Genomic DNA, 8,714 nt, shown 5'->3' with positions numbered 1-8,714 from the left:
CGTTTCTGGGAGTCCACAAATTTACGTTGCTAAAACGTAAACCTCTAATGTTGTGACAACCATTACATAATGTTGCAGCAATGTGAAATTGTTAGCTGGGAAGTGAGGCAATAGAGATAGAAAAATTAGAAGTTTATACCCCTGCTTGCATTTGTAAAGTGTCTGAGAGAGACATAGTGCCTATAAAAGTTTTAAATGTAAAAGATAGTAAAGTGATACTGCTTAAGTATATGGTAGTAGGTAAGGCTAGCATTAGAGAGAAACTATCTGCAGTAAGACAGCATAATGCTGAATATAAGAAAAAACATGCAAGATAGAGTAAGGTATTTTGGGATTCTATCATAGGAGATACAGAGAAAAACATAAACAAAGATTAGGGAACTTACTAGAAAGAGTGTAGAGGTATACTTGTGGGAGATGGTGATCCCAGTGGGTGTACAAACAAGGTAAAACACAGGATAGTGTTAAAGAGTAACAAACATGTAGTGCAGAGACCCTATATAATGCCAGAGAAGCACAGGGTAGAATTAAAAGTATGCATAAAAGAAATGCTTGAACAAGGAGTAATAGAGGCCAGTAGTTGTAGTGTTTATGCATCTCCAGTTGTACTGGTTCCAAAAAAGGACAGTTATTTAAGGTTCTGTGCTGATTTCAGGAAAATTAATGGAAGTACCCTTAAAGATATTTACCCATTACCTAATATACAGGAAATGCTAGACAATTTAGTTCAAAGTAGGTACTTTTTATTTATGGATTTGCAAAGCTTATATTGGCAATAGAGATAGAAGAAGATAAAGCTAAAACTGCATTTATATTACCATCAGGAAAATACCATAATAGAATGCCATTTGGATTATAATGTTTAGGGACAACAAGGAACCTATTGGTCCATCTCGGCTGTCCCACCCTCTGAACCAGGGGTGTTGGCACCCCCTGGAGATGCAAAATGAGGGTCCAGGGGGAGGTGCAAGGGCCACAAAAGGTTGGGAACCACTTCTCTAAACTAAACTAGAATTGTTAAGTAAATAAACTTAAAAAATCTTAAAGCCAACCTTTATCATTCATACAATTATCAAGCTTTCTCTTAAACTCACATTTACTGCCTCCACAACATCTAAAAGCAACCCATTCCAGAGGCCAACCACCCTGATGGAAAAATAAAACTGTCTTAGCTGAAGAGGACTCTTACCTTGCCAAAATTTATATTTGTATCCCCTAGTCCTATTATTCTTGCCATTAAGTATGAAAAAAGATGATGAATCAACACTATCAATTCCCTTTAAAATCTTAAACACCTCAAGCAGATCCCCTCTAACACTTTTTTTTTTCCAAGAGAAAACAATTTCAGGGATCTTAATCTCTCCTCATATGACATCTCCTCCATCCCAGGCACCATTCTAGTAACCCTCCTCTGAACTCTTTCCAACAATTCAATGTCCTTTCTAATATAAGGAATCCAAGACTGAACACTATACTCCAGATGTGGCCTAATCAGTGACCTATACAATGAAATTATAACCTCTTTAGACTCAATATTTCTGTTCATAAATCTAAAATTTTATTTTCTCTACCACTAGCAATAGCACACTGCTTGGATAGTTTAAGAGGATGATCAACCATTATGCCAAGATCCCTTTCTTTCATGACACTGTTAAGATTATTCCCATCCAAATTATACTTATAATTCAAATTATGATAACCCACATGCATTATCTTGCATTTATTTGTTCAACTCACTAAATGATCTAAATTCTTTTGTTAAGCAACAGTATCCTCTTCACAGCAAGCAACACATAAGACCTTAAAGCAAATTTAAGTAATTTATTGGCCATTCCTTCATTAATGTCACTAATATAATTCAAAACGAAGAAAGGTCCTAAGACTGAGCCCTAAGATATCCCACTTGTGACATTAATCCGTTCAGCTAACTTATCCCCCACACCTATAGAGATATTTTTTCGTTTTACAAGCCTTTTATGTAGCACCTTGTCAAATGCTTCCTGAAAATCCAGGTACGTCAAATCTACACCCTTATCCTCATCTACATAAGCAGTATCCTTTTTTTAACAAATGTCAAAAGATTTGTAAGGCTTTATTAAATAGCTTTGCAAAGCATCTTTTATCACACTTTCTAAAACTTTTCCCACAGCTGATGTAAGACAAATAGGCTTATAATTATTGGGACAATTTTTATTACTTCCCTTGAAAAGAGAAGTGACATTAGCTAACTTCCAATCCTCTGGTACCTGCCCACTGTTCAAGGACTGACAGAAAAAGTGTAGTATACCTTGTTCACATATCCAATCTTTAACCTCCTTCAAAACTCTTGGGGAAATAGTATCTGGCCCAGGAGCCTTTTTGTTCTTTAAACTTAACAAGCTCAGAAATAATGCAATCATCTTGAACAAGCGTGTTTCCATATATCAAGTGTTCAAGATGAGGAATACTGCTTAAATCTTTAGTAAAAACTGAAGAAAAAGCAGAATTTAATAACCCAGTCATTTCATAATCATCAGATACAAACCTTCCTTTATATCCCTCAAGTGTCCTACCCCATCCTAACATTCTGTTTACCCTTTAATGTATTTAAAGAAATTTTTACTGATAATTGTTACATTTTCAGACAACCTTTTTTAATACATCCTTTTTGATGTCCTAATTTCCTTTTTGACCAACTTTCTTGATTGTTTATAATTTTCTAAATTTCTTGTCAATTTTAATTTCTTAAATTTGTAATGCTTTTCTTTAATTTTATTTCTTATACCCTTTGTGAGCCAACCTGGTTTTTAACTTGCAACCACTCTTTTCTTTCTATAAGGAATATGTTTATCTTGAATATTTAACAATTTATGTATACACATTTTTTTCACATTTGATCAGTCTCCAGATAATTCAGCAGTCCAACTTACAACAGATAATTCTTGTTGCATCCCTCCAAAATTTGATTTTTTTTTTAACTTGTAACCAAAATATCATTATTCATGATCTTCTTATGCAGCAAAACATCAAACCTAATAGAGCAATGATCACTTGTCCACAGATGTTCCCCAATTCCACCCTCTCAACATTTTCTATATTAGAAGTTAGCAATAAGTCTAAAATAGTATTGTTTCTAGTAGGTTCCTTGACCAGTTGGTGAAAAAAACCATCTTGATCAGTTTCCAAAAACCTTTTTCCCTCATGGTTTGAGTCTAAAATTTCACAATCTATATGCTTGAAATTAAAATCACCCATAATTATAACCTCATTAACAGCTGAAATCTTAATCACACTGTAAAGTTTCTCTCTAATTTCATCAGTATCATCTGGTGGTCTGTAAAAGATTACCACTAAAAGCATTTTCCCTTTATATCTGCTAATAGAAACCCAAATGGATTCAATCTCCTTTCTATTATCTTTGATATCCTCAACTTTACCATGATGTAACTCACCTTTTACATTTAAAATTAAAGCCACTCATCCTCCTCTCCTTAGTACTCTATCCCTATTAAATAACCTATAATCCTGTATTTCAAAGACATTTCTCTCATCAAAATCCTGCATTCTTACCACTGCTCTAAAGGCTAAAGTCATATATTTTATTTCTTATACTTCTAGCATTACAATAATAACAATTAAGCCTATCCTTAGAAGTACTTCTAAGTTCTATGCTTATTTCCTATGCTAGACTTTTCTCTACATCTTTTTTTTTTTTTTTTGCAATTAATTTATTCTGGCCCTCATCACTGTCTAGTCTTAGTTTAAAAATTCCCTTATAGCAGAGTTAATAGCCCTTGCAAACAAGCCAGACCCTACCGTATTTAAATCTAAACCATGCATTCCGAAAATCTCCCTTCTCCCATTGAAGTGATTCAACAAGTCCAACCAACAAATCTGCTCATCCTTACATATTAACCTAAACCTAGCATTTAGCCCTAGTGACCTACTCATAATTCCATCCTCACAATTCTCGGTAGTATCCCTGACACAATTAAGTTATGGCTATTTTCTTTAAATGCCTTTATCAACTCCTCTGACCTACCTTTCCTACATCATGAGCCCCTAGGTGAACAACAAGAACAGCATAATTGCTAGCCTCCTTTATTATATCTCTTGCTCTGTCAGTTATATCCTCCACCTGTGCCCCTGGGTAGCATAATCTAATTATTTTCTCCCTATTTACCCCACAGACTATCCTATCCACATGTCTTGTCAGGGAATCATCTATAACTATAACTTCCTTAAGTTTATCATCAACATCCTTTTCTGACCCTTTTGTTTTTCTTCCCTCCAATAGTTTCTCATCTGCACAAGCAAGGATTGAAATCTGTTTCTCAATAGAATAGGCTCTTCATAATTAAATCCCCTTCAGCATTTCAGAGGTAGGTGGATGTAGACTTACCAGGTTAACAAGATTCAGAATGTTTTTGCTACTTACATGATGTTATAGTTTTTGCTACGGATTTTGAAAAACACGGAGATCAAGACGTGTTTAATAGATTTAAAAAAAGGCTAACTTAAAGCTGAAACCAAGTAAATGCCAGTTCCTACAAAAGGAAGTAAACTATTTAGATCACGTAGTAACCACAGATTATGTAAATCCAGACCCAAAGAAATTAGAGATATGCAAGAATTATCCAGTACTTGAAATAGTATAGGATATATATGCATTTTAGGAGTTGTACGATTTTATAGAGGATTTATTCCACATTTTGCAATACTGGCAAGACCCTTAACTGAATTATCAAAGAAATTAATGGGTTTCAGTGGACAGACAAAAGACAAGAAACATTTAAAAAGTAAGAGATTCATTATTAGATGCACCATTTTTAATTCATCCGGATTTCAGTAAGAAGTATATTCTAAGTACGGATGCTTTAGGTTTTGCTAAAGGAGCAGTATTATTGCAGTTAGACAAAAACGGGCGCGAACACTCTGTAACTTATCAGAGTAGACAGCTGTCTAAAGCAGAAATGAATTATTCAGTAAGAGTATTAGTATTAGTGTATTGGCATTAAAATATTTTGTTGTTATCTGTATGGCAGAAAATCTACCATAATCACAGATAATGCACCTCTAAGGTAGCTAATGACTTTGAAGGACCCATCTTCGAGGTTAGTGAGATGATGATTGTTACAGCAGGACTATGATTTTGGGGTTATACAGGGACTGGGAAGAAAACACTAATGTTGATGCTTAAGTGGGATTAGAGTAACAAACACGGAACATAATGATAAGCAGACAGTTAATGAGATAAAAGAAATAAAAACTGGTAGTGAAGACTTGTGAGACTTAGACTACATTGTTAATGTTTGTTTGTAATTTCACGCAAAGCTACACGATGGCTATCTGCGCTAGCCGTCCCTAATTTAGCAGTGTAAGACTAGAGGGAAGGCAGCTAGTCATTACCACCCACCGCCAACTCTTGGGCCACTCTTTTACCAACGAATAGTGGGATTGACCGTCACATTATAACGCCCCCACGGCTGAAATGGCAAGCATGTTTGGTGGGACGGAGATTCGAAACAGCAGATTGCGAGTCGAGCTCCCTAACCACCTGGCTATGCCGGGCTTATTGTTAATGAACAAAAGAAAGATGCTACAGTAAATACACTAAGAAACAGAGTACTGCAGGGAGAGGACTTTGAATATATTGTTGCGTCAGCGAGGTCACGTGACTGGTTCTCTCGAACCTTCGGGAATTGTCGGGAGATTACTAGATATAGGGTAACTGGTATATATAAAAGGGTGACAACGTGACGGGACAAGAGTGTGTGTAGACAGTGAGTAATTGATTTGCAGTCAGGAAGTATTGTTGAAGTTAACGTTCGTTGTTAAAACGTGTGTAAAAGAGCGACTGTTGAAAATAAGTGTATCGTAAAGTTATATTCGGAAAGAATAAACCAGTTTTATTAAGTAAGGACTTGTGTCGCTAAAGTTTCGTCGGAACGAAGTTACGGAAAATTAATTAACAAACGGAGACGTAACAATATGTTAGACTCTGAGATGTTATACAGAAAAGTGGAAAGTAAATGAAATGTAGATAGAATATTGCAGATAGTAGTACTACACACTTTGAAACGCAGTCATGAGTACTTATCATTACACCCAATTTGCAAACCACTTTGTATTTCCAAAAGCATACATTCGAATAAGTAAAAGCTTCTTTTGGTGAAACATGAGAAAGGATATTAAAAATTAGTTGTGAATCGTGTATAGAGATAGAAAGTTGAGAACTGAACTAGAAAATAACTAAACACCACTTAGGTCAGGACTAACCATTAAAGAATTCTAGCAACACGTAGAAAGTTTGAGAGCTACAACAGCAAAAAACAAGATAGGTAAGTGGATGTTAACAGACACTGTGCTAATAACACTGAGCAGCTTAGTAGTGATCATAGTGAGCATACTGTTGTATAGTGCACGGGATAGATTGGCATTTCTCACATTTTAAAAATTTGATAGATTACTAAAGTTTAGAAGAGGAATTACGGGAAAAATAGAATTTTGTTACACTCCGAGGCCACAGAAGTTGTCAATCTAAATGATTTAGAACAACAAAGTGTGAATTAGGGTTCAGATAAATCGAGTAAAGAGGAAGCAAAATTTCGCGAGTGTAAATGGGAATTGGTGAGGTTAATAATTATAATGTAATTAGAGTATGTCACAACTGTTAGGCAAAACTATATTTACCAGGTAATAATTGAATAAGTGTATGAAATTGCAGGCCCCCTAAAACCAAGAGTGCCATAGTAGAAATTGAAGGGTTAAATTTTACAGATGGTTATGTCATAAAGGAACCAGTAATAATAGACTGTCTCCCCTCATGACACTATTTATTTCTTTAAACTGCAATACTCAAAACATTGGATGGACGATAGAGATTGACTTCAAACAGAAGACCACATCCTTCCTACACTACCTTGATTGAGAGGACGGAAAGGAAAAGTACGGCAGAAGAACTGATATTTGTGCTAAGACTAGTACTGAATTATATGAAGATATATACAATGGTGATAGAGAAAGCAAAACTTTTAAGCAAACTGTAGGCTGTACCTAAGTGTCAACTTAGGAGACTGGGGATGTCCCGCATATCGATATTTGAATTTTGACGCATTAACCGCATATCTGTACCATATATAACCCGATGACCAGTGCTATACTTGAAAGCATTGGTACTGTCAATTGAATCTTGTATGATTGGCTCAGAGAATGTGACCCATGAATTGTGTGGATCAGATGTGTTGCAACTATACTTATTAACGTGATATACAGGGTCCCATGATTAAATTTGTATTCTTTGTAACTAGTTCAAGTGTATAAACATGCTTAATATGAGATATATTGTTACGACAACGGAGGTCATGTGACGCTGGTAGCACGTCATGCACTTCTAGAACGTTCATGAAACCTCGAAAGCCTACTAGATATGCGGTAGTCTTGTATATATAAGACGGTCAAGACGTGACGGCAACAAGGGTGATGTGTAATTGAACTGCGGACAGAGAGAGAGACGTATTGTTGAGCACGTGAGACGTTCGTTGTGCATTATAGTGTTTGTTATAGCGTGACCGTGGAAATTAAGTGTATTGCAAAGTTGTATTTAGAAAGAATAAACCTGTTTTATTTAAGAAAGGACTTGTATCGTTAAAGTTTCTTCAGAAAGAAATTATACGGAAAATTAACTAACGACCAGAGACGTAACAAATTGGTGTCAGAGAGTGGGACGGAAAAGAAAAACATGAAAACGTGAAGTGGCAAATCAAACTACAGCTAAGCAGATTTGATGGCAGCAATACAAGAACAACAAAAGAAACAAGAAGAACGAGAAGAGAAACAAGAAGAGAAATTACAGCAGTTCTTGGAGGAAAAAGAAAATAAACAAGAAGAACGAGAAAATAAACAAGAAGAGAAATTACAGCAGTGGTTGGAGGAAAAAGAAAAGAAACAAGAAGAGAGACAACAGCAGTTGCAAGAGAACCTGCAACAGTGGCAGCTGGAACAGCAAAATAAACAAAAGAGATTACAGCAGTTGTTGGAGGAAAAAGAAAAGAGACTACAGCAGTGGCAACTGGAACAAGAAAGGAAACAAGAAGTACGAACGGAAAACATTAGTAAATTTAAAAGCGAATTAAATACATTAAAGGCTGATTTATTATCTTTTACACAAGGAAGATACATTAACCATCGACTTAATCAGCCCCAGACAATGACAAGCTCCTTCCAGACCCCGCAGCTAAACCCTAATGCAGACATCTTCAGTCCTGTTAGAAGTCACATTCCAAATATAAATGTCAGTAATAGGAGTGATCCAGTACGAAGGAAGCCACAGGAATTCGATGGGAAGGCACCGTGGGAAGCATATATAGCACAATTTGAGCTACTGGCAGAGATGAATGGATGGACAGAGGAACAGAAAGCAGTATATCTGGCAACGAGCTTGAAGGGACAACTATTGGAAATACTTGGACAGTTGTCAGCAGACGACAGGCACAACTATAGAGCACTGCTAGTGGCTCTATAACTCAGGTACAGAATCCAAAATCAGTCTGAAGTATACAGGGCTAGGTTTAGGACGAGAGTCCGTGCTAAAGGGGAGAGCCTGCAAGAGCTATCACAGGACTTTGACAGTATGGCACACAAGGCCTACCCAACTGCACCACCCAATCTCCTCAAGTTGTTGCTGAGGGATCAGTTTGTAGACACCTTGGACAGTCCACAACTAAAAATACAAG

Source organism: Limulus polyphemus, unplaced genomic scaffold, assembly GCF_000517525.1.
Source record: "Limulus polyphemus unplaced genomic scaffold, Limulus_polyphemus-2.1.2 Scaffold68, whole genome shotgun sequence".
NCBI lineage: Eukaryota > Metazoa > Arthropoda > Merostomata > Xiphosura > Limulidae > Limulus > Limulus polyphemus.
This window is presented reverse-complemented; position numbering follows the sequence as displayed.